The sequence below is a fragment of the Mus musculus genome, chromosome 13, assembly GCF_000001635.26.
Source record: "Mus musculus strain C57BL/6J chromosome 13, GRCm38.p6 C57BL/6J".
In the NCBI taxonomy this organism is placed as follows: Eukaryota; Metazoa; Chordata; class Mammalia; order Rodentia; family Muridae; genus Mus; species Mus musculus.
Genome location: NC_000079.6, coordinates 43,250,567 through 43,277,822, shown reverse-complemented (window position 1 = coordinate 43,277,822; position 27,256 = coordinate 43,250,567). Strand labels below are relative to the sequence as shown.

At 47.4% G+C, this 27,256-nt stretch overlaps 1 protein-coding gene and 1 long non-coding RNA gene across 3 annotated transcripts in view; both read left to right on the top strand.

Moving 5' to 3' along the window:
* Nucleotides 1-27,256, top strand: part of Gfod1 (glucose-fructose oxidoreductase domain containing 1) — a 108,933-nt gene that overhangs the window by 26,350 nt on the left and 55,327 nt on the right. The gene's annotated exons all lie outside the window — the stretch shown is intronic.
* LOC115488162 overlaps nt 1,487-27,256 on the top strand; it is a 31,610-nt gene continuing 5,840 nt past the window's right edge. Inside the window, exon 1 of the long non-coding RNA XR_003950633.1 lies at nt 1,487-27,103. This is a non-coding gene — a long non-coding RNA (uncharacterized LOC115488162). The remainder of the gene's footprint in view (nt 27,104-27,256) is intronic.

Here is a 27,256-nt window from a genome sequence, read left to right as displayed (position 1 = left end):
TTACATCTTTATCGGGCCAGAGTGTAAGAAGCAAGAGAGCGCAAGAAGCAAGAGAGAGAGAAAAACGAAACCCCTTCTATTTTAAAGAGAACAACCATTGCCTAGGGCGCATCACTCCCTGATTGGCTGCAGCCCATGGCCGAGCTGACGTTCACGGGAAAAACAGAGTACAAGTAGTCGTAAATACCCTTGGCTCATGCGCAGATTATTTGTTTACCAACTTAGAACACAGGATGTCAGCGCCATCTTGTGACGGCGAATGTGGGGGCGGCTTCCCACATCATTCTTTTAATGTTAGTGAACCCTGATGGTTCTTCTTGACCTATGAGACATTTGGTGTGGTGATACTGACACATTCCAGCTGGGTGTTGGGTGATCCAGGGGGTCCGTGTGTGTCTGTGTGTGCGCGGGCGTGCGTGCGTGTGTGTATGCATGCATTCATGTATATGTGTGTGTGCACGCACATGTGTGTGCATGTGTGCATGTGTATATGTGTGCACACATGCACGTACATGTATGTATGTGTTCCATGCATGTGTGTGTGCATGTGTATGCATGTGCATGTATGCGTTACTTACTGGGATTTGAACTCGGGGACCGTTACATGTTTGACAGGCATTTTAACCTTTAGCCTAAGACCACCCTGCCTGCCCCAACCCCCTTTTATTTTGAGATAAGGTCTTATTAAGTTTTTCAAGCTGGCCGCGGACTTGTGATTCTAGTTTCACCTTTAACTGGGTCTTTCCCTCATTCCTTAAAGTGTTTTTAGGAAGTCAGGTAACCTTGGTAGAAAGTAGTTTTCTTCTGATACTGTGTGACCTCATAGAGTCTGATAACCTTTCTGGCCTCTATTCCTCTTATAAAGCAAGGGCTTCCTCTAGGGTGGTTCTCAGCCTGGTTGCCTAGGAGACCACCTAAGAAGGTTCCAGACATCCTGATGCCCCTCACACCAGCCATTTCTGTCTTCCAGGTTAGAGATGAAGGTATAGATTTTGTTTTTGTTTTTGTTTTTTTTTTTAAGTTTCTCAGAGCCCAGAACCACTCACTTGTAAGCAGTACATGTCACGAGCCTCATACTTTACTGTACAAAGGGGTTCCCTGTGGGCTCCTAGCTTTGCAGGTCTGAGTTGCCCTGAGATTCTGTGTCTCTAGCATCAGTCATGGAGACTGGTGCTGATGATTCATGGACCAAGCTTTGAAGAATAGGGTTTAAAATTGACATAGAGACTCAGCTAATGGCAATATGAGATGCAATAATGTTTGTGAAAATGTGACATAGGGCTGGAAGTATAGCTTGGTGGTAAACTGCTTTGCTTAACATGCCTGATGGCCTGGTTCAATCGTCTGCATCACACATGTGTACATGCAGGCATGCACACACATAAGCATGCAGGTATATATACATACAAGCATGCAGACATGCTGTCTTAGTCAGGGTTTCTATTCCTGCACAAAACATCATGACCAAGAAGCAAGTTGGGGAGGAAAAGGTTTATTCAGCTTACACTTCCACATTGCCGTTCATCACCAAACGAAGTCAGGACAGGAACTCACACAGGGTAGAAACTTGGTGACAGGAGTGGATATAGAAGCCATGGAGGAATGCTGCTTACTGGCTTGCTTCCCCTGGCTTGCTCAGCTTGCTTTCTTATAAAACCCAGGACTACCAGCCCAGGGATAGCACCACCCACAATAGGCCCTCCCCCCCACCCCCCTTGATCACTAATTGAGAAAATGCCTTACAGCTGGATCTCATGGAGGCATTTCCTCGAGGAAGGCTCCTTTCTCTGTGATAACTCCAGCTTGAGTCAAGCTGACACACAAAACCAGCCAGTGCACATGAGCACACACAAGCATACAGGTATGCATGCACAGAAGTAACACAAGCAATATACTACCCACATGATCCCAGGAGAGAGAACACTTATTTCTGGCAGAGGAAATCAGGGGTGGTCACCAAGAAGAGGAGGCATTTGAGAGAGCACTGAATGATGGGGAAGAAAGTTGAGGAAAGCTGGGTTCTCCAGGGAAACTGAGGCAAAGTGGGAAAAGGAGAGGAGAGAACTGAGGAGAAACAGAACACCAGTCTCTGGAGTGGAATGGACTGGAGCAGGGGTTCTCAACCTTCCTAACGCTGTGACCCTTTCGTACAGCTCCTCTTGTTGCGGTGACCTCCAACCATAAAACCATGTCACTGCTACTTCACAACTGTAATTTTGCTACTGTTATGAATTGTAATCTAAATATCTGATATGCAGGATATCTGATAATGACTCCCCAAGGGAGTTGCTACCCTCAGGTTGAAAAGCACCAGGCTACAGCCAGGGAGGAATTGCCCTGCTGGTCCATTGGCTGACAGAACTCTTCCTGGGTTGGCGTTTCTTTGATGTTTTAAGTTGAGGACTGGACGTGAGCCACCTATAGGTTCAGGGAGTCTGCGTTACTCAGTCTACTGGTTTAAACACAAATCTCATGTAAAACAACACAGCAAAGCATTTAGAAGTTGGTTTGACTATATGCTTGAACATGGTGGCTGGTTTGTGTAGTTGTAGAATCAGCCAGCACAGTGATCCTGGTGTGCGTGCGTGCGTGCCTGTGTGTGTGCGTGTGCGCGCACATACTGCAGTACTACAGAACCATAATTGGCAAGGGAAGACCTTGTGGTCTAGGGGATCAGGAGTGATTTATCGGTACCTCTTAGTCCTTCCTACGTCCTTATGGGAAGCCTTTGTTCTGCTGTTACCCACAAAGAGCCTGACCTCACAGGCCCCAGAATGGGCACTGACTCAGCTGAGGTGTGACTGTCCACCTCTCGTCTGTGGGCAGGGGAGCCCTGATGGGTACATGAAGCTGTTCAGTTACCTGGGTCTGTGCCCAGAGGACATAGATTCTAGGGGAAGCCTGTGGAAAACCACTTATGGAGGAGAGCTCATGTTCGGAGCAGGCCTTGTGTCTCATCTGCTTGGGATCAGTCATGTGGAAAGGGGAAAAGGAGTTAGTGTGAGCTCACTCAGACGCCTGGACACGAGCAGCATACTGCTGTGGGGAGCGAGTTTATGTTATAGATACACCCGTATATGATCTATAGGATACAGATATTGATGTATACGAGGATACGTATATTGAATAGATGAACAAGGAGGAATTTAGGTTTCATGACGCGATACCCTTCTTCCACTGACATGTGACATCTCATGGAATGTTCTAGTTTTTCATTTTACTAAAAGGAGTGGCTGGCCATGACCCCAAATGGATGGATCCCTGATGAGAAATAAGAGACCTCAGCCCTGAGATGGGGCTGCGGAACCCAAGACAGGAGTATACAGTGGCCGCTTCTATGATGATGAACAGCTCTTCTGTCAAGGAAAGGGCTCCCCTCCCACACAGTTTCCCTCATTGCACAAATGATGAACTGGATTTAAGTTTTCGTTCATTGAGACTTCATTTTTTTAGGTTGTCTGAATTATTGAAATTTAAATTCTGCTTCATTTAAACTGATCTGTGGCTCCCGTGATGGATAGTCTAGGTTCAGGGCACTGCCTAGCAAAACAGCAATAATGTCCCAAGTCCATACAAAATCTCTAAGCAAAGCTCTGTTGGGGGGGGGGGGGTGTCCTTTCTGTGCAGGGATATGGTTAATGGCGCGTGCTGGCCGGTGTCGCGGGTCACCGGGCTTTGTAGCTTTACACGCCCCTGAAACCTTTCCCATCTGCGGTGCTTAATTGCTTGCCTGTGTGATGCTGTGCGTGAAAAGACAGGTCCTCTCCACCTGATGACATCTCGCAGCCCCTGTGCACTGGCCGGCTTACTGAGCATCTGCGATGGCGCTCGTAAGGAAGTGAGGGATGTTGAAGGTGTAGTGCTCTGATGGGTTGCTCTTTTTGTAGCAAGGTTTCATGTAAGTCTAGGCTAGCTTCATCCTACGCCCTCTGTAGCCAAGGATGGCTTTGAACTCCTGATGCCCTTGCTTTTGCCTCCCAGTGCTGGGACTGTGTGTGTGTGTGTGTGTGTGTGTGTGTGTGTGCTTGCCTTACATCTGGCTTATGTGCTACCTGGCTTGTGTGCAAGCCATTTGCTAGACAAACACCCCACCCACTGAGACGCATCTCCAGCCCCATCAGTTGCTTTCTGATGAAGAAGAGCAAGCCAGATTGGGGATGGCCTAGGAAAGGTGAGGATGGGAATTGGGCGCCTGGGTTGAGCTACCTGTTTGTTGATTCCCTGTGCTGTTTGTGAGCCAGTGATTCCGTTTGAATTTGAGTTTGTTCAAATTCCAGCCTTTGAAAATGGAATAGGCCAGGTTTCCCAGTGAGTCCAGAACCCTGCTGGGGAAATTAAGTGACAGGACCAGGGGTGGGAGGACCTTCCTCATTTAAAAAGATAATTCCTGTGTACCTTAACCAAGGGTTGGTTGGCAGAGCTTGCAGCTCTGTGTGCTTGGCTTTTTAAAGCCTGAATTTTGTTTCCAAGCCCTAAGGTTTGATAAGTGATATGAAGCCACAATATCCATTGAGCCCAGACGTGACATGAGATGCTTCGTTTTGGCTCTATGAAGAATGTCACATCTCCTCCTCTGCCTATGAAGAAAGGTGCTATACTTCTGAATCTCATGGGGTATCACGGGGTGACGTCCCCACCCCACTTGTTAATGAAGCTGCCTGTCCTTTCTCCTGCTAATCTACTGCCTATGGTCACTTTGTTAAGCAGACTGGAACCTCTGGGGGGAAGAGGAAAGGTGGACAGTGGCACAGGAGGGGAGGCACTGAGAAGCCAGTATTTGGCTTTCAATGCTGTTTGGTTTTGTGTTACCCAGACATAAACTAGCGTCACCTGGGAAAATAGAACCACATTTGAGAAATCGACTCTATCAGATTAGCCTGTAGGCGGTCTTGATTGTTGATAGGGGAGGGCCCAGTCCACTGTGGTTAGTTTAGTGTCACTCCAAGACTGGCGGTCCTGGGAGGTTTAGAAAGACTTGGGTTCCTACCCTGACTTCCCTCAGAGGTGAACTGTGATGGTGTGATGGAATTAACCCTTTTCTCCCCATGTTGCTTTTGGTCAGTGTTTTATCACAGCCTAAAAGCAAACCAGGACACCTGGTGTTCCAGACACCAGCACGGCTGGTACTCAAACCTGTTTGTGGAGGATTTTGAAATGTCATCTTGACTCTCTGAGACCTGCCTAGGGCACTAACAAACATTCACCGATTCACGGTCCCTGTTACACCCAGTGTGTGGGCTACAGTCCCAGTAGCTGTCATTCTTGAGAGGTGGGATACTGGTCCTCTGAGCTGTGGCAAAGCCTGGCTGCTGTGTTTTCTGGGAAGAGCTGAGCGTGGAGAGCGGCTGAGGCATGGATGAGTGTCAACGCCACACTGCAGAGCTCTTATCCACGCAAGTGAAGCCAGGCTTCCTGACTTGGCAGCAGAGAAGAATTTGGGGGTGAGCCTGTAAGAAGCTGAGTTGAAGTTTAAGAAGAGACTTTAATAGCTTAGCACGGGAGTTACCGGAAAGAAGTGCTCAGGGAAAGGATGAGTTTAAACCACCGTCTTTCCAAAAGCCAAGCAAATAATTGAGGCCACCCAGAACCAAGCCAGTGGAAGATCCCATACTCATTTTTTCTTGCAAGACCTGGCTCTTCCCCAGTTGTGGAGAACATAAGTCATGGGGTTCTTTATTTATGGAGATTAGCCCCGTGCTCTGAGTACACTTTAGGCTGTTGGTTACAGATGGCTTTGATGCCTGAGCTCAGTGGTTGGTCACATTTATGGTTATATCAAGCGATATCCAGACCAGCCTCTGTCACTCTCAGGTGCTTCTCAAAGTGCATCCCAGAGCTGCCTGGTGAGGCCCCGGGCTGAGGATGCTATGGTGACTTTCCATCCCTCCACCAGAGTATCAGGGGCTACTGGTAAGTGAGCAGTCAAGCCCTGCCCACCTCTGGCTCTCTGCTCATGAAAGGCTGACATATCCTCACCCACAAGTAGTTACTCAGCATCTGCTAGCTGCAGAACACAGTTCTGGATGCTATGGGTCTTCCTGGTCTTCTATTGTTCTTCCATTTTAGGCCGTGGAAAATTCCAGGTCATGGCTCAGATCCCTGGCAGGTGCCCGTTTGCTTCTGGCAACGTCTGAGTCAGGATGCACAGAAGGGAACATGACTGGGAAGGTTGTGGCGACCTTGTCATCTTCCCTACTTCCCAAGCTGGGCCACGTGGCTGGGCTCTGCGGAGCTGTGGGCAGAGGAGCCCTGGTCATGTGTTTCTTAATCACAACAGCACGGTTCCGTCTTTGATTTTCCCCGAGCTTGTTAACCTGCCTGCTAACCTACCTGTTAGTTGATGGGAACAGGGAGGAGCTGAAGTGTTCCCCATATTTCACCAGAATGAGTTCTCTGGGCCGGCTCCCCCTTCCCTGCTCTTGGATCCCTGACTGAGGCAGGACATAGCTCAGCATCCTGGCAGGGTTAGCGTTGCACTCTTCTCGATCTCCGGATTTTACCTGGGAACAGTTTTTTTTTTTTTTTTCTTCTCAATAGTTTCTGGGTGGCTGAGTAGGACAACTTCTACCTCAGTAGGTTTCTGAGGCCACCTCTGGAGTCTGCAAAGCCCAGGTTCTTGATGTCACAGGTCAGGAGTCAACACATGCTCAGCATTAACCTGTAGCAAAAGAACAATCAAGTTCTGCATATCCGTGTGTTTTGATTCTTGCTTCAGTGGGCTGTTAAAAAACTAACCTGGATCCAGTGGACAAAAAGCAAGTGCAACACGACTGTATCCATGGCAATAGTGATAGAAATTTCCTGGAGAGGTGAGGACACTGTTTCTCTTTCTGTCTCTCTCGATCCCTCTCCATCTGCCTGTCTGTCTGTCTGTCTGCCCCTCTCCCACTCCCTCTCCCTCTCTCTCTTGCTCAAGGCTCCTGAATGCTGGGAGTCTTTATGTATTTTTTTTTTAATTTAAAGTTAGAGTATTGTCTAAAAATTCCATTTCCTTACTCTCTGTCTCTTTTTCCCTCTCTCTGTCTATCTCTCTCTCTGTTTTTCAAGACAGGGTTTCTCTGTGTGTAGAGTTCACTCAGGTTTATAGACCAGGTTGGCCTTGAACTCAGAGATCTACCTGCCTCTGCCTCCTGAGTGCTGGGATTAAAGGCCCATGCCACCATGCCCAGCTAAAAACTCTACTTCCTTCTGTGGCATTAGGGATAGAGCCTTGTGCATGTTAGTCAAATGAACAACCATTAAGCTACATTCTGGCCCAGAAACTTCACGTTGTTTTTACCCTGTGGGAACCGCTGCAAGGTAGCATCATGGCCTTGTGCTTTATCCTGCACGTGACACGCAGCTTGGGATGAGCAGTGCTAAGCTGAGGACTGTCTTGGGCGGGAGCTAGGCTGAGTGCACAGAGAGCTCCCAGCCTTGTGTCCAGCAATATACACTCATGAATCCGAACAGTCGTCAAACTAGAGCAGTGATGGAGCCAAGTCCTGTCCTGTTTGGAATGACTGCTGAAGGAAGCCGGAATAGAGTAGATCGTAGATATCTGATCTCCCTTCCCTTCTCCTGGCACACATCCTTAAATCCTTAGATCTCACCGTGCTGAGTGGCTTTTGAAAGCTAATGAATGGGCTGAAGGCTGGCAGCCCCTGCATGATGTCAGGCTGAGGACAGTCACAGGAAAGATTGGCAGGGTTAGAGAAGTGAGGCTCTCAGCTCAACCCACTGCCTCCGGGAAGAGAGAAAGGTTGAAGGTCAAGTTTATTGGCGGTGGCTTTCATCACCAAGTCTTCTTAATGAAGTGTCTATAATCCGTCCACCCCCACCCCACCCCCATTCTTCTGGGTAGCAGAACACATCAGGCAGGAGTGGCACTTCCAGAGAGGGATGGGGGCACTCTAAGCCCCATGCCCAAAGGATTAGTGTCCTTTGTCATTTCTTTGTGTGTGTGTGTTGGGGATTGAACTTAGGGCCTCATTCAAATGAGCCAAGTGCTTTGTCACCCAGCCTTACAAATCTGATAAACCAGTAGATGCGTTTCCCAGGGTTCTGTGAACTGTACAAGTAAATTAATTGAACCAGAGGGGAGGTGACAGGAACCTGGTTTAGTTAATTAACTAATCCTGGCTTAAATAATTAATTTTGAGCCTGACTCTCCCTATACCACTCAGGCTGACCTTAAGCATGCAATTCTTCTTGTTGTCTGTACTCCCCAATGACTGGGTACACATGAGCTCTATCACACTGGGAGACAGAATAAAGAATCATTCATTCATTCATTCATTCATTCATATGTTTGTTTTGTTTGTTTCAAAAACTGGTGCTGGGGATTGGGCCCAGGGTTTTGTGTGTGTTCTCTTATTAAGCTATGTCATAGCCTATTTGTTATGATTCTTACTATTTTTAATAGCACCCTAGTTTAAAGCAGGTGGATCAGAGGGAGGCAGGATAGCCTGGACTTGTGTGTTTTTATGCAGAGGCAGCCCTGGAACTCAGCCCTCAACCTATGGGACCTGCCACCAATTCTGGGCTCATCCTGTGAGAATGGAATGAAGTGAGCAGACACCCAGTTGGTGTTTGCTGCTGCAGCTGTGACTTGCTTATGGGTGGGGGAAACCCCACACATGAACCTGACGTCACAAGTCTGCAGAGAGAGGGTGAGGAACTGAGTCGTCTTTTCTGTGGCCTCCAAAGTGACTGCCTGGGAATGCAGGAGGTGATGGCGGGGGCAGATTTGAGTGTGTGTGGGTGTGGGTGTGGGGAGAAGTAGTGTGGGCAAGTGACGTCACGATTTGACCTTTGACCTTTTCCTGTTCCCCCACACTGTGTGTGGCTATCTGAGCTTAATTGGGCAGAGCTGTTTGCTTCTTCTCTGAATGGGTTTCTTGAGTTCAGTCAGGATGTCAGGTGCTGGGATGGGCTCAACTGACAGGCACTGTCGGGACCTGGGATTTGCAATGGTTATGGCTTAATGACACCCCTTCTCGAATCTCTGACATCCCTGTCAAACTGTCACAGTATTGGTGAGTTAGGGCGGGGTTTCCTCTTTAAAATAACACTCGCTGTGGTCCTTGGTGCCTGCAAAACAGTGACAAGGTGGCTTTTCTATTCACTAGGCGCTTCTGAGCTTCTCTGAGCCTGGGGTTGGCTTTCCCTTTCAGGAAACCAAAACCCTCGAAGGGCAAAGGGTGGCGTCTGGAATTACTATGGTGATTCAGTGATAGGGACTTCTGAGAGAAGCAACTGGGGATGTGCCCTCAATTCTGTGGGGTCAGAAACCTGACCTATACACATACTCACACACACACACACACACACACACACACACACACCTCTACATGCATCCACTCATTGCCAAGCTTCCAGAGTTGTTAAGGAGCCACACGCTTCTGCTAGATGTGTGCAAGGCCAAGAGCTGGGAGCCATGAGTGCACGTGTGTATGGAGCATACTCAGAGGTCTGAGGGTGTCAGATGACTAAATTCTGAACTTGAGTGAGAACCACAAAATAAGGTGGCAGAAAATCTTAGCTGCAAGCATTCATCGTGTTGTTGAGGGTCTTCATTTCAGGACAAGCAGAGCTTTTTCTGTCAGTGGCAGCTAGAGGTAAAGCCAAGGTCCTGGGATCTGAAGAGCTGCCTCTGAGTCACTTGTTGAGCTGCCCTGCCCCTTTGCAGCCCACAAAAGGACCAGGCAGTGTGCTATCCCTCCCTGGCTGCCAGTTATCCCCTCCAAATTCTGAGTGGCATGTGGGAGGATGAAGAACACTTGGTAGAATTGCAGAGAGTGGGACGTATCTGCTCTCTAGGTGACATGTGAGTGTGGGGACCTATGTGATCACAGGAGGGAAGGGCTATACTCACTCAGAGGAAATGGTGGATACCTGTATCTATCTATGTGTCTGTCTGTCTGTCTGTCTATCTATCTATCTATTTACCTACCAATTATCTGTCTATCCATCCATCTATCTATTTACCTACCAATTATCTGTCTATCCATCTATCTATCTCTCTATCCATCTATCTATCATCTATCTGACTGTCATCTATCAATCATATATCTGTCTACCTGTCTGTCTGTCTGTCTGTCTATCTATCTATCTATCTATCTATCTATCTATCTATCTATCTTGATTTGTCTATTTTTCCCCCTTGGTTTCATGCATGAGATATTGCGTCTCAGGGATTGAGTGAACCCAAGGCCTCATGCACTAGGTGTGTGCTCTGTCACTGAGGTCCATCTCTGGCTCTCTTCTTACCACTTTCATTTTAAGACAGGGTCTCACTAAGTGGTCCAAGGCTAGCCTTGAATGTGTGATCCTCCTGCCTCAACCTCCTAAGTTGGTTAGGATGGCAGGTCTGTACCAGCCTGCTCAGTGGTGCTTCGCTTTGATTTGGTTTAAAAGAGGCATCACAGAAGGGCTGGGAAGTAGGATGGGGGCGGGGCAGAGGAGGGCCCTGTTAACATCCTCCCTCTTCTCTCCTCAGGATGACTGGGATGCAACTATCATCCTCTGCTTGGGCTGTCTGTGGGGTTATGTGTTGTTCTTGGAGGTTTTAGTCATTCGGTGGGCTAGTCTTTCTTTCTAAGAGCTGATGCAACAAACCATAAAAGGACTAGCTAATGGGTGAACAGTAGGAGTTTGGTGGTGGTCTCTTTCCAGGACTGTGAGGGTCTGTGGACTATCTTTATGCTCCTGGAACAATACTAGTATCTCATTATCTCTGTTGTAATTTTAATTTTTTTTTTTGATTTGCTTTTTGTTTTTTGTTTTTCGAGACAGGTTTTCTCTGTATAGCCCTGGCTGTCCTGGAGCTCACTTTGTAGACCAGGCTGGCCTTGAATTCAGAAATCCACCTGCCTCTGCCTCCCGAGTGCTGGGATTAAAGGTGTGTGCCACCACGCCCAGCTGTAATTGTAATTTTCTTTGTTTATTTCCTTTTCTTTAATTTTTTTTTTTTTAAAGACAGGGTCTCACTGTATAACTCTAGCTAGTCTGGAAATCACTATATAGACCAGGCTGGCTCTAACTCCCAGAGGTCTGCCTGCCTCTGCCTCCCTGAATGTTGGGATCAAAGGTGTGCACCGCCACTCCCAGCCACTATTTTAAAGTTAACTCGTGTTTTCCTTTGTGTATACGTCTGTTTGATCAGACTGGTTCCGGGCCTCTCTTATTGTGATCAGACCAGCAATAAACATAGTTACCCAAGTATCTCTGTGGTGGCTGATTTAGCGTCCTCTGGATATATGCCCAGGCTTGGTCTAGCCGACCCACGTAGTAGTTCTATTTGAGACTTTTGAGGAACCCCTTTAGTGGTTTCCACAATGACTGCAGTAGTCTCTCTCCCAACAGTCTTGAATCCGGTTCCTCTTTCCCAGAGCCTCACGGTCACTTATTGTCAGTGTGATCCTGATCTTAGCCGTTCTGGCTGGGACAACTTGAATTTCATCAAGGTAGCCTTCACAGATGTCAGGGGCGAAGGGTGTCTGTAGCTTTTGGAGAGGCACAGCTCAGCCCGTCGTGAGGACAGATGTAGCTTTGTGCTCTTTTTCTGTGAGATCATACGAATGTAGGTTGCAGGATCGGATGGCCAGGGATGGATGGCTGCATGTTTTTGTGCAGTGTGCCTGCCTCACTTCCAGATCAGCAAATGGGCAGATTAAAAAGAAAGTGATTGACTTTCAACTTCAGATTAGTGTGTGTTCATGCATGCATGCATGCATGTGCATATGTGTGCATGTGTTTATTCTTTAACATTTGGCTTAATATAGCTCTCCCCTAAATCTAAGTTGCTGCTGCTGCTGCTGTTGTTGTTGCTGTTGCTGTTGCTTTATTTTGACTCTTTGGTTTAGGGCAGTGGTTCTCAATGTTCCTAAATGCTGCAATCCTTTAATACAGTTGTGGTGACTCCCAAACATAAAGTGATTTTTCATGACTACTTCATAACTGTAACTTTTGCTACTGTTACGAATCATCGTGTAAGTATCTGTGTTTTATGATCTTTGACCCCCCTCAAAGGGGTCGGACCCACAGGTTGAGAAACGCTGGTATAGATTCTCACTGTGGCACTCAGGCTGCCTGGCCTTGAATTCATGTTCCTCCTGCTTCTGTCTTTCAACTGCAGGATTGCAGGCAAGCGCCACATTGCCTGGATGTTATTTCCATCGCTACTAGTTTGCCTGTCCTTTTGAAGTTATAAAAACATACTATGATTGAGGAAACCCGAACAAATATGCTTTGAAAGAAGAAAGGACACTACTGCCTGTATTTCTGATCTGCATATCTTCAAATGATTCAATAATTGTCCCTGCGGGGAATCTGCAAGGACCCATTGTATTTTGAATAGTGAAAAAAAAATTACCTTTGTAGCCGGTCCCATTCATCTAATAAACATTTATTCAAGCTTTGCTATGCATGAACCACTTTGTTCGATGCTGAGGTGACTACAAAAGAGCAAAGATAACGTCTCTGGGTCTGAGATGCATGGAGCTGAGTGAAAGCAGATACACTGCTAGGCAGTGATGGGGGGGCGGAGAGGCTGTCTGCACCCTGTGGCTCTGGACCAATCAAAGCAGTCTTTGAAACATCCTCAGGGGAACAGACAGTTCCTTCTCCTTAACCTGCATTTTACAAAGGCAACAGAAAGTTCCCTGGAAATGGAGTATTTCCCCTGCCCCCTTTGGTAGTTTTGATGCAAACCCACACTCACAAAATTGGAGGTGAACTCCGATGGGAGGAGGCAGCGTATCGTTTTCCACAGGACATAGAATGTTCAGGAAGTTTTCCACAGGACATAGAATGTTCAGGAAGTTTTCTGTCCTTCTCTGGTCTTCACCCCTTAAGCACCTAGGAGGTCTTCTCACATTAAGCGCCAAGCCACCTCCTGGGGACTCCTTGTTTTTCGGGATGGACTGACCTTGATAGAGTCCCTGATCTTTCTGACCTCTTGTTCCTCATCGCTGACCTCCCAGCCCTTCTCCTTGACCTCACCAGGCCCAGGTAGTCAAGCCAGGATATTGCCTCAACCAGGCTTCTCCCGGACTATGTGTCCATTCCCTTCCTTCTAGACCTGTGGGTCATGCCGAGGGCCCAGCCAGCATCAACATCCCTTCTAAGGTTGGCGAGGTGGCTCAGTGAGTAAATAGCCTGCTACTCAAGCACAAGAGCCCCAGTTCAGATCTCATGGAATTGGGGTAGAGACAGGAAAACTAGTTAGAATGTACTAGTTAGTTGGTCTAGTCAAAACAAGTGAGCTCCAGGGTCTGTAAGTGACTCCTCTCAAGTAATAAGGTCGAGGATGATAGACAGAGAGATCGCAACATTATCCTCTGGCCTCTATATGCACATACATGTGTTTACACATAGATACAGCACACACATATACAAACATGTACACACAAAGCCCTTCCCATGTCTAGGGTTAGGAGCATCCGGCAAAGGAGATTTTGAACATTAGATTAAACCTCATTTTTGTTCCTCATTTGTGTTCCCAGGGGAATGACCCTGAACTTATTTCAAGCCCTCCTTCCCCCCTCCCCAACTCCCGTTTCTGAGAAACTTTACTATTAACAATCTGTCCAGGATTGCCACAGGTGGTCCCCAAGTGTGGTCATCACAGCCTCACATCAGATTGGACCAGCCACAGGTCCGACAATGTCAAGCTGTGGCAAGATGACTACCCGTCTTGGGATTAGGGATTCACCCATGTGGCTTGCACAGGTCTGCTTGTAGGTGTGAGACCTGGCTACTGGTGCACAGTTCCCTTTGCTAACCAATAGGCCGAGCCCCCTGTGCTTAAATCCTGAAAAAAGTGGTCTGCTGGACACTTACTTTCCATTAGGGAGTCAGGACTCCAGGGATGGTTCAAGCAGAACAGACCCACAATAACAGCTCCAGGAAACAAGTCTGTAATATGAGAGTTGGATCTGTGACAAACCAACTGGGTAGAGAGTCCTCCACACTCCTGGTCACGTGTAAGAGCTGGGAGAACTGAGCCATCCTGTGAGTGGTTGCGAGTGGATTCTTAGTCACTGCCTGCTCTAATAGGAATGTCGGCTTTGTTAGGGGTTAGGACTGTGGGGCTGGAGCTAGAGCTCTGTTGGTAGAGCCCTTGCCTAGAACGCATGAAGCTCTGGGTTCGGTTCCCCAGCACTTTTGAAAACTGGGTGGGGAAACACCTGGAACTGACGTCAGTAAGGAAATCATGGCCCAGCTGGGCATTCTAGAACATGGAGGGAGGTGTCTGGAACAGAATTGCTTAGAGGGTGGTAGTGGTGGCAGGATATGTGTATATACATGCGCACACACACACACACACACAGACACACATACACCTGCCTGCCTGCCCTTCTGCTTCACTCTGGGGGTCGCTGGAGGATTGTTTAGCAGCCCCATAACTATGAATGCTTCAGAGTTCAGCCTTATGTACATTGGGAAGTGTTATTTCTGCAAGACCATGAAGGAGCAAGTGTAAGTGTCTCTCTGTTAAGCATACTTCAGGTAGTAGCCATGACTTTTGACTTCACCATAGAGTTGCTCAGCAATGCTCTAGGGACTCATGGGAATTCTGTTGGGGGATGGGGATTTGAGCCCAGAGTGGCAAGGACTGTTGACAATCATTCCAGCTCTCATATTATTTTTTGTGGACCACAAGAAACCAAGTCTCAATACAGATAGTCTGGCTTAATGGTTCTACCTAGTGATTTTTTTTTAAAAGCTTTACTATGTAGGAAGGCAGTATGCATTTCGTAAGAAGCATCCTTACAATCATGGTGTGTAGTCTTCTCCAGGTAGTGTTAAGTGCTCCGAGTCTCTCTTGTGATGCTGAGCCATGGTAGCAAACAAACAAAGCTCCTGGTCAACCCCACAACCTTAACTCTGCAGGATCATCTTTTCAGGGTCTAAGCTAGAATGTTTTCTAGGCTAGGTACCCTAAATGGTGCACTTCAGGGCTTAGGAGGCTATTTTGTTTATAAATGATTTTCTGGGGTAGGACATAAGCTCACTGTAGGCTGAGGAATGTCTTGTTGATTCCCCAGGCAATTCCTTTTTTTGCTTACAGTTTGGTCCAAGTTGCCCCCAGTTGCCCCGATGTTTGACTCTCCAAGGTCAGAAGGAATCACTCCACCAGGCCTTGTATCCCAGCATTTAAAATTAGCCCTGCTGTAGAGAGACTTTGGCTCACTCTCCACAGGCGGGGAGCTTGGTGCCCAGAGCCTATCAGAGGGACAACCAGGCTCTCATGTCCAACCCTAGGTAGATGCCATCACCTCCCATGGTTGCACTGACAGATTGTATATTCCAGGGCAGTTTAGTATCAGAAGTCACTGTCTTTGCCCGTAATCGCCCGAGGATGTGTTGAACATCACAGCCAAATATGAACAGCATTCAGGGAGGCAGCAGACACTGCCTCTCTTGGCATCTCTGAGGAAGGCTGCGTGTTGCTATGGCATTTGGAAACTTCCATTTCCTTTTTAGAATCGTTCTCAATATCCTTATTTGGTGGACGACCAATGAGACCAAAAACAGTGAGGGGGTGGGGACTTGAGCCCCGTCCCCCCGCCCCCTTCCTCCAAGTGACTAACAGGTGCAGGTGGCAGAGTCAGAGTGGATATGCTGGACAAAGGCGTGACTCACATCCTGGGTGGGATGGAGTGGGATGCTGTGAGATTTCGTCATAGCACACAATTTAAAACTCACATAAATTGTTTATTTCTGGAATTTTCCATGTAATATCTTTGGACTGTGGTTAGCCATGAATATTGAAACTGCAGAAATCAAGTTCAGATACAAGGGCCTACCATGTTTCTGTATATTCCTCCCCCTCCTCCTCCTCCTCCTCGTCCTCTTCCTCCTCCTCTTCAAGATGGAATGCACTTATCCCCTGCCTCAGGTCCTCTGTGCTTCTTCAACTAGCTGACCTTGTCTGCTGCTGAAATAGGACTTAGCTTGTGACATTGGCTCATGTACGTTGTTGCATGCACCTTTTCCCCTCACCTATTTCATGCCTTCCGAGTGACTTTGCCCAGAAGACTCGTACATACTGGCTAGAATGCATTCAGCCATAAAGAAGTAGCAATTCCTGCCATGTGTGGCGATGTGGACAGCAGACATGACCGTAGGTCCAGTAAAGTCAACTAGGCACAGAAAGAGATAGACCACCTGACCTAATGTGTAAAAACTTAAGAGTTGGGCTGGGCGTGTGGCTTAGCTATGGGGGTGTGGCTTAGCTATAGAGCTTGGGTGTGGCTTAGCTATGGGGGTGTGGCTTAGCTATAGAGCTTGGGTGTGGCTTAGCTATAGGGTGTGGCTTAGCTGTAGAGCTGGGGTGTGACTTTGCTGTAAAGCTGGGGGTGTGGCTTAGCTATAGGGGGTGTGGCTTAGCTATAGAGCTTGGGTGTGGCTTAGCTGTAGAGCTGGGGTGTGGCTTTGCTGTAAAGCTGGGGATGTGGCTTAGCTATAAGGGTGTGGCTTAGCTGTAGAGCGTTTGCTTCAGCAGGCACAAAGTCCTGCTTTCAATTCCACGAGAAAAATAAAAAAGTGAAAAACCTTTCCAGAAGCTGGGGAGAGGCATAGGATGGTTTTCCTTTCATATCTCCCAAGAAGAATTTGACGGGCCCACATTGACTCTTAGATCTCCAGGTTCTAGCACTGTGAGGCTGTGGTACTTTGTCCCAGCAGCCCTTGCCAACCATCACGTCTTCGATCTTGAATCTTCTCTGGTCCTTCCTAATGGCGATTAAATCAGTGAACTTTAAGCATCTTAAAATGCTTAACGTTCTAGCACACGGCTTCCAACAATCTTCCTTTCAGAGTTTGTTCCTCATCTTTGCCACCTAATGCTGGATGGCCCCAGAGTGCTGGAAGTTGCTTCCCCTTCGGGCAGCTAGAAGGTGAACAGAGAAATGTCTGGTGATGATAAGGGATGTGCAATAGCCGGTGGTGACATGATAAAAAGACTTGGCATGCACATGTGGTTTCTGATGGCATATCAGACTTCTGTTTCTTAGAATCCTACTTTCTTGTTCTGGTTTGAATCTGAAATGCTCCACCCCCCACCCCCACCCCCTGCAGCCCCCAACAGGCTCATGTTTTGAATGTTCATCCCCTCCAGCTGATGGCACTATAATAGGAGGCTGGGAGAGTTTGGGGAGCTTGAGCATGCATGGTAGAAGCTGTTTACTCAGGGTATGTCTTTGAAGGCCATAACTTAGTACCTGGTTCTGGCATGGTCTCTGCCTCCTGGTCGGTTATGAGGTGAATGGTTTCCATGACATATTCTGCTGCATTATACTGATGCCACAGACCCAGTCTCTCTCTACCATGTCCTTTCTAGCATGGTGGATGAAAATCTCCTAAAACCACAAGCCTAAATAAGTTCTCTAGAGAACTAGTTCTATAAAGTATGTGGGCCAGACCATGGGCAACTAAAGTACAGGGTTCCCTTCCAGACACACACATGTATATTTGCTGAGTAGATGTGGTCCACTGCCCATGGCAGGCGTGTGTCCGACAGACAGCATTGTTTAAGTAGGTCACCATGATGGGCCAGGGAGATGGCTCCATTAATAAAGTGCTTGCCAAAGAAGCACCAGGAGCTGTGTTTGATCCCCCAAACCCATGTAAAGCTAGGCACGCTGTCACACATGTGTGATGTTAGTGCTAGGGAAGTAGGGACAGTTGGGTCTCTGGGACTGGCTGGCTGGCTAGCCTAGGCTACTGAGTGAGATCCAGGCCAGTGGGAGTTCTTGTCTTAAAAGCAAAGATGAAGAATGCCTGAGGAATGTCGCCTAAGCTTGTCCCCTCGCCTCCATGGCCGTGTACATACACATGCACGCACACCTTTGCACACACACAGGTACTCACATGACTGCATACATGCACGCTCACAGAAACATTATCGTGAGGGCTGGAGAGATGGCTCAGCAGTTAAAGAGCATCGGCTGCTTTTCTGAAGGTCCTGAGTTCAAACCCCAGCAACCACATGGTGGCTCACAACCACCTATAAGGAGATCTGACGCCCTCTTCTGGATTGTCTGAAGATAGCAACAGTGTACTTACATATAAATAAATAAATATCTTTAAAAAAAATCTTGGAAGGAAGGAAGGAGGGAAGGAAGGAAAGAAGTCATTGTGAGGCTCAGATGGCCATAGCCAGACCCTTGGCTACTATTCCCCCCACTTCCTGGCCTGGTCTGGCTGTACCTGCATCCCAGGTTCTTCCTGGGCCGAATGGCTTCCTTCCTCAGAAGGCCCGTCCTTCCTGCACTGCAGCAGATTCCAGCTTCCACACAGGATGGCAGTGTCATCAAATCAGCTCCCCATCTGACCCTAACCTCACACCTTGCTTCTCTGATTCCTCTGGTCCTGCACGGCCAGTTAGCATGGCAGTTCTTGGGGCAGAGTTTTGGATGCCTCAGCAAATGCACACATGTTTGAGCTACTTATTGGTTTAGTTATTCATTTATCTAATTATTCATTTGTAAATCTATTTATTGGTTTATTTATTATTTAGGTTAAGGACAGGGTCTTGCTCTGTAGAGTTCTGGCTGATCTGGAACTTTCTATGTAGCTCAGACTGATCTGCAACTCAGAGATCCACCTGCCTTTGCCTCCTGAGTGCTGGGACTAAAGGTATGTGCCAACACACTTGGCCCATGTTTGACCATTTTGCATATAATTTGAAATAGATTCCACTGATGATTCAAGTCTTTGATAGGCCTGTCTCTGCTAGACTGGAGTCTTATGGCTGTGGCATCTTTAGTCTCTGGTTTGTGGCCTGATTGGGCCGGGAACACAGCTGAGCTTTTCAGCAAAGTGGACAGTAGGCACAGAGTCCAGCATGGTGGCTTTGATCCCCTCTTCTTCCTGTCCTCGCCCTCATCACTTCTGCTTTACCCCGTCAAGCAAACATAGCTCCAGCCTCCCTTCTGTCACCTAGCACTCCTCCCCTCCTCCTGCTTCTCCTCTTCCTCTCCCTCCTCCTCCTCCTCCTCTTGCCCCTCCTCTTCTTCAGGAAGAGTCTCATTGGAACACACACTGGCCTTAAACTCATCATACAGTTGAGGATAACTTTGAGCCCCTGGTCCTCCTCCTCACCTGCACACATCTTCTAACATGGCTTCCATTTCTGCCACTCTCAAGAGATGCTGTCTTGAGTGATCAGATCCACACAGTGGTGTGAAGCTCCAGAGGGTCACATGCTCTGCTGAGGGACATATGGACACACCTGTGGCCTGACATTGCTGGTCCCTTTAAGCTCAGACATGTGTTTGAGATGTTGTCCAGAGCCATGAGGATTCCTTGCTGTAGACTAAACCTCTTGATTCTGTAAAAAATACCCCACAAGGATGCTGCTGTTTATTTTAAAGCAGGCCGGGGTAGCGAGAGTCCAGACCCTGCTCTCTCCCCCTCCTGCTCTTTGGCTGTAATAGTCTTTTCTTGATTTCTGAGCCATGGATTTGAGACTACAGAAACCAGTCACTGCTAAAGGACATGAGATACATGCCCTTGGTTCTGAAATATATGCAGCAACAGCTTAGACCATTTTAATTCTGTGACTATTTGAATATAGGGACAAATCAGGCAGGATCTTGGTCTCTTCAGATTAAGAGCACAACGCAAGCACAGAGCATCACTAAGGCGGCCGAAAGGGAGAGAGCACAGCCAGGGTGACCTGGAGATCTCATTTCGATGCATATTATTTCCTCTTCACTCAAATGTGAGAAGAAATGGTCCTCAACCATTCCTCAACCAGACTGTCAGGGAGTCTGGCCCCTGGGAGGACAGGATCTGCTGTGTGTCTGCTAAGATCGGAAAGCTGCCAGCCAGGGACACTGGAATGTGAGCTGCTGTCCCCTCTACTCACCCGTGCCACCTGTGGCAGCTGCTGAGCCTACTGCTTTTACTGTGATTAGTTTCTGTTCACGTTTGCAGGTGTCCCCATGTCACCCTGTAACTGACAGCAGTGCTGTCATAGCAGGATTGATATTTGAATTATAATCAAGATATATATATACACACACACATACATACATGCATACATACATTCATGTATATATCTGACCTTTTCCTCCTGACAAAGTTATTATGTATATATATATATAATGTATATATGTATTATTGTGTATATATGTATATGTATATATGTATTATTATGTATATATGTATATATGTATTATTATGTATATATGTATGTATATATTATGTATACATACACATTATTATGTACATGTGTGTATATATATGTATATATATGTGTATATACATATATATGTATATGTGTGTATATATACATATATATACATACACATACACACACACACACACACACACACACACACATATATATTACCTCCATCACTTGTTAAAAGCTGTCTCTTCTCCAATCACCATCTTACTCCTCCAGTCTAGAGGGAGCTTTGCTTCTTTGAGCAGCCTCTCCCCTTTGTCCCATCCCTCCTCTTATCCCCCAGCCTCTGGGAACACCCTTTCTACTCTTCCTAGGAGGCTGACTCACTGTAACCTCACCTGTAAGCACTGTATATGTCTTTTGGGGTTTGGCTGTGTCACTTAGTTTTATGTCCCTTAATTCATCCACTCATATTGTCTTGAGTATCAAATGGCCCTTTTAAAAATGATTTTTGTATATATTTAAAAGTTTTGTGTACAGTGTGTCTGTCTTGTGTGTGTGTGTGTAAGTGTATATGAATATAGGTGCCTGTGGAAGGTATCCAGTCCTCTGGAGCCGGAGTAACGGGTGGTTGTGAATTGCCCCATTGTGGATACTGGAAAGTAAATCTGGGTCCTCTACCAAGGCATTGGGTGCTCTGAACTGCTGAGCCATCTCTCCAGTCCCACCACAATGTCCTTTTAAAAGGCTATATGGCCAGGTTTAGTATCACATAGCTTTAATCTCAGCAGGTGGGAGACAGAGACAGACACTTGCTCTGTAAGTCTGAAGCTAGCCTGGTCTACATAGTAAATTCCAGGACAGCCAGAGCTACATTGTAAGACTCAGTATCAATCAATCAATCAATCAATAAAATAAAAAAAGCAATATGACATTTCATTATTTCTACCCTCTTTTCTTTATTCATTCATCCATCGATGGACACAATGATCTCATATCTTGGCTTTTGTGACTAACGCTGAGATGACATGCAGAGTACAGGTGTCTCTTCAACCTGAGGACTGAAATTCCTTTGCAGTTGGCTAGAGATGAGGTTTGCTGGCTTGTACTGTATTGCTTTGAAATATGCATAGATTGCTGAATGGTTAAAGTAAGCTAATACCTGTCTATACATAATTGCAGGGGCTCCTGCCTGTCTGTGGGGAGGATCAGAAGGCTGGAGGATGTATTGAGAACAGAACAGACACATACCAGGGTGATTTTAGCAAAAGATCAGGGCAGAAACATCTATTCTGAAGTGTTTCAAGGGCTGTGCATGTTTTGAACTAGTGATGCTTGAATAAAAATCTCTCTCATATATATATATGTATACATATACATATATATGTATATATACTTACATTGAAAGCTGTTCTCTGATTTAATAGGAAACACGTCTGCTTTTGACTGCTGAAAACATTTGCTAGCAAAATGGCTTCCAGCAGGCCAAGCCAGTCCCCGGGGAAGGAGTCAGAACTCAAGATCTAGAGATAAGGGAAGCTGGCCGGAGAGCTCTGTGGGCAGCCTTGGAGCATGGCTGCTTTAATCCTGGATCATCCAGGATCCATGGGTGATGGTCCAGGAGAGTGGTGCTTTAAAAATAAAGGACCGTGGTAAGGAACAGGCCTTCAACTACACAGGAGTGTTGGGTAATCTGCGATTGCAGAGTTGGTCTTACATTCCCTGGAACTATTTGTACTGATTTCTAGAACCCAGACTTCTTCATTGCAACCTGGAGGGCAATTGCTGGCCAGCAGTGATGCTATCAGATTGGGAGTGGAGAGACCCAGGTGCAAAGAGAATCACCTGCATAGACATGGTCCTGTGGAGCAGCTTTCGGTCTTTTGGTTTTGCATGCTGGGAATGAAACTCAGGGCCTTGCAAACGCTAGGCAAACTGGAGCATAATTCAGACTGGTAGGGGGAATTCTAGTGGTCTGATGAAAGAATTTACCCTTAAGACCGTAGTAGAAAGAAAATAAGCTTGTTTGGTACATTTCAAGAAAAGCCGTGAGCACAGAGTAATGCTCGGGGCAGGGAGGCCTTCAGTTTGAGAGAGTCCATGTTCGTGCCGTAAGATGAACCACTTTGCACTAATTTTCCATCAGTAATTCCAGTCACATAAACGAAGGCAACCCTCACTGGTTGGTGCTTCATCCTGGGCTGTGTTTTTCAGGGTGAGCCACCATGCAAGCCATTCCCAGCATGAACCTCCTGCCCTGCAGATGAGGGCCACTGTGTCGAATGTGTAGCTGCTGCTCATTCTGCCCCGCCTCACCCTTCTGCTACCCCACTGTTTGGGTGGAATAGAGCGGTGATCGGTGGCCTTTTTTGTCTTGTTTTCTGTTTGGGGGATACTTGCCAAACCAGTCTGGCACTCAGGTCTTTTTGTTGTTGTTGTTGCTTGGTCCTGGCCTTCTTCTCCCAACATTGATCAACCTAAGAATAGCCCTGGGACCCCCTGCAACTGTGACTGCCCAGTCCCCATCCTGAAGCAAAGATCTCCAGGAACCTCTTGAGTGTGGGACAGATAACCTCACGAAGCCCCGGTTAAGTTAGACCATGACACCGCACAGCTCCGTGCTCAATGAGAGAGGGAATCTGGTATCTAATACGGATGGTTCTGTGTAGATGGGAGGAGACCGTGCATGCATGCCGCTTCATCCACTGCCCAGATCAGGGGAAGTGCTGGGCAAAGGCCAGTCTTTGTCACTAGCTCAGCCTCCCTGAGGGTCAAATAAAAAACTCCTAAAAAAAAGCAGGGTGTCTCTCATAGCTACTAAAGGGAAGGCACGCAGGTTTATTTGAGGCAGACAAGCAGATAGACAGACTCACAGACGCTAAGCCCGAAGTGGTGTTGCATTTTTGAGCATCTATGGGCTTGGCTTCCTCAGGACAGCTATCCTAGCTTTCTCAGACCTGCAGGCACCCAGCAGTCTATTTGAAATGGCAGGTGATCTCTATTTGTTGGTTGGTTCGTTCATTTCTCCCTTTTTTTCTTAATCTCCGTATGATTTGTGTGCTTATATGACATGTGAGTTGTGTCTATATGATGTATGTGTGAGCGAGGGCATGAACATTTCATGAAATGTATGTGGCGGTCAGAGATCTACTTCTGGCTGCCCTTCTTGCTTTCTACCATGTTTAAGGTGGTGATAGGGGTGGAATGAGGGTGGGGTGTGTGTGTCTCCTTGATGCTTCTCCCCTTCGTGTTCCAGGCTTTCTGGACCCTCCAGATTCCAATTCTGGCTTTTATGTGGGTTCTGGGATTCGAACTCAGGTCCTTATGCTTACATAGCAAGCCTTTCCCCCATGGAGCCTTTCCCTCAGTCCTTCTCTCCTTTTCAATCGTTTACCCTCTGAGTCTCCATCTCTGCTGCCAGGATGGTGGGATAAGTATTAAAGAATGATACTGTTGGTGGGGGCCGTGGATGTGGCTGGGTGGCAGAGTGCATGATCAGCATGAGGAAGGCCCTGAGCTTTGCCCCCATCATCAATCAATAAGTACAAACTTGAAAAGTAGATAGAGACTGGCTGGGGAGACAGTTCAGCTGATTAAACGGCTTGTCTTACAGGTATGAGGACCTGAGTTCAAACCCCAGCCCCGAATAAACCACCACTGGTGGCACACACATGTAATCTCAGTGGAGATGGGATCAGAATTCCACAAGCATCCTGGGTTTGAGTTCAAGGACAGTCTGGGACGGAGACCTTGTCACCAAATAAAAGGCAGGGGTGCTGAGTTTCACTTTCAGCTGCCTTGACCTTGACTTATTTGGACTGAAAAGTCCCCTACACTATAAGAACCAGTAGACTTATTCGGCCTGACAGGAACTGCCAGCCACAGATCGTCATTTGCATTTTAATTAATTACAACAGGAGGAAAGACTCAGATTTCCAGCCGCATTCCAAGTAGTGGCCTTCCAAGGACTCAGTGGTCACATGGGCTGGAGGTTCCATGTGGGGCTTGAGAGATAGCAGCTCCAGCCTTCCAGACGGTCCTGCAGGCCAGTTTCCTGCAGTGGAGTGAGGGCAGACCAGGGTAAAATCCAGGGCAGGGACCAGGAGAGAGCAGCAGAAACCTATGATAAACTTTGCGGTGGACTGGTCCCTCTTCTCACAACATGACCTTCATCTCATGACAACATAGATTTTCTCTGAAAATGACTGGAAAGGCCAAACATGGAGTCTTCCAGAATGCCAGACACACAGGCCTTACTCACCCAGAGCTTCTGAGAGTGACAGGTGACTAGCCGTCTGCCCTCAGTGCGAGCTGACCCGAGCAGGGCTCTTGAGTAGGAGTTCCACACTAACACAGTGTCTTTGACCCGATGTCCCGTAGGAAGAGCCTCCTGCTACTTCTTAGGCTCAGGAGACATTTATAGGGGAAACTGGAGAACATGTCAATACAGTCCCTCATTTACAAATGGAGAGGATAAAGCCACAGCCGAAAGAAGTAGGGGCCTGGCAAGTGGCAATGAAGAGCAGAAATGAAAACCACACCACCCGTCACCACTGCAAATCGACTTCTGGGAATTTATTTAGCTGCATGAACGTAACTGTATATTGCAAATGGTCATGATATTGAATAATTGAAGCAGTTATTCCCCTCTCTGTCTAGGTGTAAGAGAGTGCATTAAGTGAACTGTGTCACAGTAATATAATATTATGAAGGGCAGAAAACCTGTTACTTAGATTTGCAAATCCTGGCATGGAAAGGTGTCTGGTGTGTTAGTTTGAATAGGAATAGTCCCCCATAGGCTCATATGTTTGGATGTTTGTCCCTAGTTGGTGAAACTGTTTGGGAAGGATTAGATGATGTTGCCTCTTTGGAGGAGATCTATCACTGTGGGTGGGCTTTGAGGTTTCAAAACTCTACACCATTCCCAATTGGTTCTCTCTGCCTTATGATTGTGGATCAAGATGTAAGCTCTTAGCTACTACTCCAGCGCCATGTCTGTCTGTCTGTCTACTGCCTTGCAGCATCTCTGTCTTTTCTTGCTAGGATTCCTCTCCCTCCAGATAGTTCTTCCTTCTGCCACGTGGCTCTTGGAACCGAGCAGTCAGGCTTACTGGCTGACCTTTGACCTTTGTGTGTGCCACGACACATGTGACCATATGTGTACATGAGCGTACAATACAAAAATAAATAAATAGGGGGAAAGAAAGAGGAAAATCCAGCTATGGGAAGCTGCAGAGCCAAAGCACCTTTTTTTATGATGAGCTAAAAGCAGTCTCGAGTGGGTACAGTATGTGTTTGGAGGTGCTCAGACAAAGGCTCTAGAAAGAGGCAGCTCTGGCTGGGTGGTGTAGCAGTGGCCCACGCCTTTAATCCCAGCATTTAGGATGCAGAGACAGGGTAGATCTCTTAGTTGGAGGCCAGCCTTGTCTATGGGATGAATTCCAGGATAGTCAGGGCTAAACAGAGAAACCATGACTTGAAAAGAGGCAGCTCTGAAGATGCCCCGGGTATGTTTGGTTTGAGCCTGTGCCCTATGGCTGTGAGCTTATGTAATGACTGGTGATCTGCTGCAACAAATGGTCTGCTGAGGTAAGCTGGATGCCACCTTGAGTGTGTGACAATCCCATGAGACAGGGTTGTATCCTCGGGTTTCAGCCTCCCTGGGTAGCTATGGATGGTCTTGAACTTCTATCTATCTCCCCAGTACTGGGATTACAGGTGTAAACCCCATACCAAGTTTATGCGCTTCTGGAGATTGAACTTCCAGCTTCATGTATGCCAGGCTATTAATAACTCTACCAACTGAGACACCTCCCGGGCTCTCCCACCATATACTTGCCTCCACATTCATTTGTCTGGTCCGCTGCCTCCCGGCTGCTGTCTTGCGAACACACTATGCTTTCTTTAACCTATTTCGTGGAATGCCCACCCTACTCCATCTCCTCTCCGCCTCTGGGTGGTCTTTTAAGATCTGCCCTGAACACCTGCTCATTTTCCTACTTCCTCTCCTTTATATACCAAGAATCTGGAGCGTGACGTCAGTGCTCCCATAGTGCCTTGCGCTTGGCCTGTGCGCTCCCATGCCGCCCAGCACTTATTGTGTGCTAGGCTGTGACACTGTCTGTAACCATTGTTCTCCTTGGCTCCCGTGCTATTCAAGACTGCGCTTACTTCATCTTGGTATTCATGTAAGAAGAAAAGGGTTGGATTCTGCTGCTGTCTGATAAAGCTAAGGACTCAGGAGACGCCACCGTAACAGGGGGAGAAAGAACTTGATTTCTTTCCAGAGGCTAGCCTCACTTCGCATATCATTCCTCTGAAATTCACAGTGTGGCTGTGCCAGATGTTGGGTAAGGGGGAGGGGTCTTTGCTTATGAAGAAGAGTAATCTCCCACTGTGCCTGCTAACCTGCAGAGATCTCCTCCAGTGTAGGTGCTACCCCTTTTTTCTGTTTATGGCCTGCTGATGTTCCTGCCGCGGTGGTCAGTAGGTCTCTTTAGCTCAATGGTTAAGTCTGCAAAGGAGATGAGGATAATAGGAAGGCAGATTCCAGGTCTTTTCATGCTGTCCCTCTCACCCTGTCGGGCACCCACTGGTCTGTGGCCACCAATCCATGAAAAGTCACCCAGATGAGGGTCATGATCCTAGCTGCACAGCAGGGCTGCTATATGCAGCTAATGGGGGCACAGTGAGGTAGAGTCCAGGTAGACAGGGCTTCATGTGCCTTTGTGTGGCATGTTTCCAGCCAACCCAGACCTGTATGTGACTGATGGCACTCTGGAGCGGTTTATGACCAGACACAGGGAGAGGAAGTGGGTGGGGCGGAGGGGCAGCTTGGCTTGCGCTCTCTGCCTTCTCTCCCCAGTGGCCTCACTTGGGTGGAAGATGTGGTCAGAGTGTGAGAGAGGCTTCCATGGCGGAGCAGACTGTGAGGACAGGCTGTGGCTTCCTGTCGCTTCCTCTCCAGCAACACCCATGGTGGGTGGTGGGTGTGGGGGATGTGACAGGCTGGAAGCCTTGGGGGAGACCTCGGGACAGAGGGGGCATTGATGAGAGGAAGGTGAGGGGGATGGATGTGGTTACCTTTTTCTTCTTTTCTCTCCCGTCCCTGAAATGTTGCATTAGTGGAAG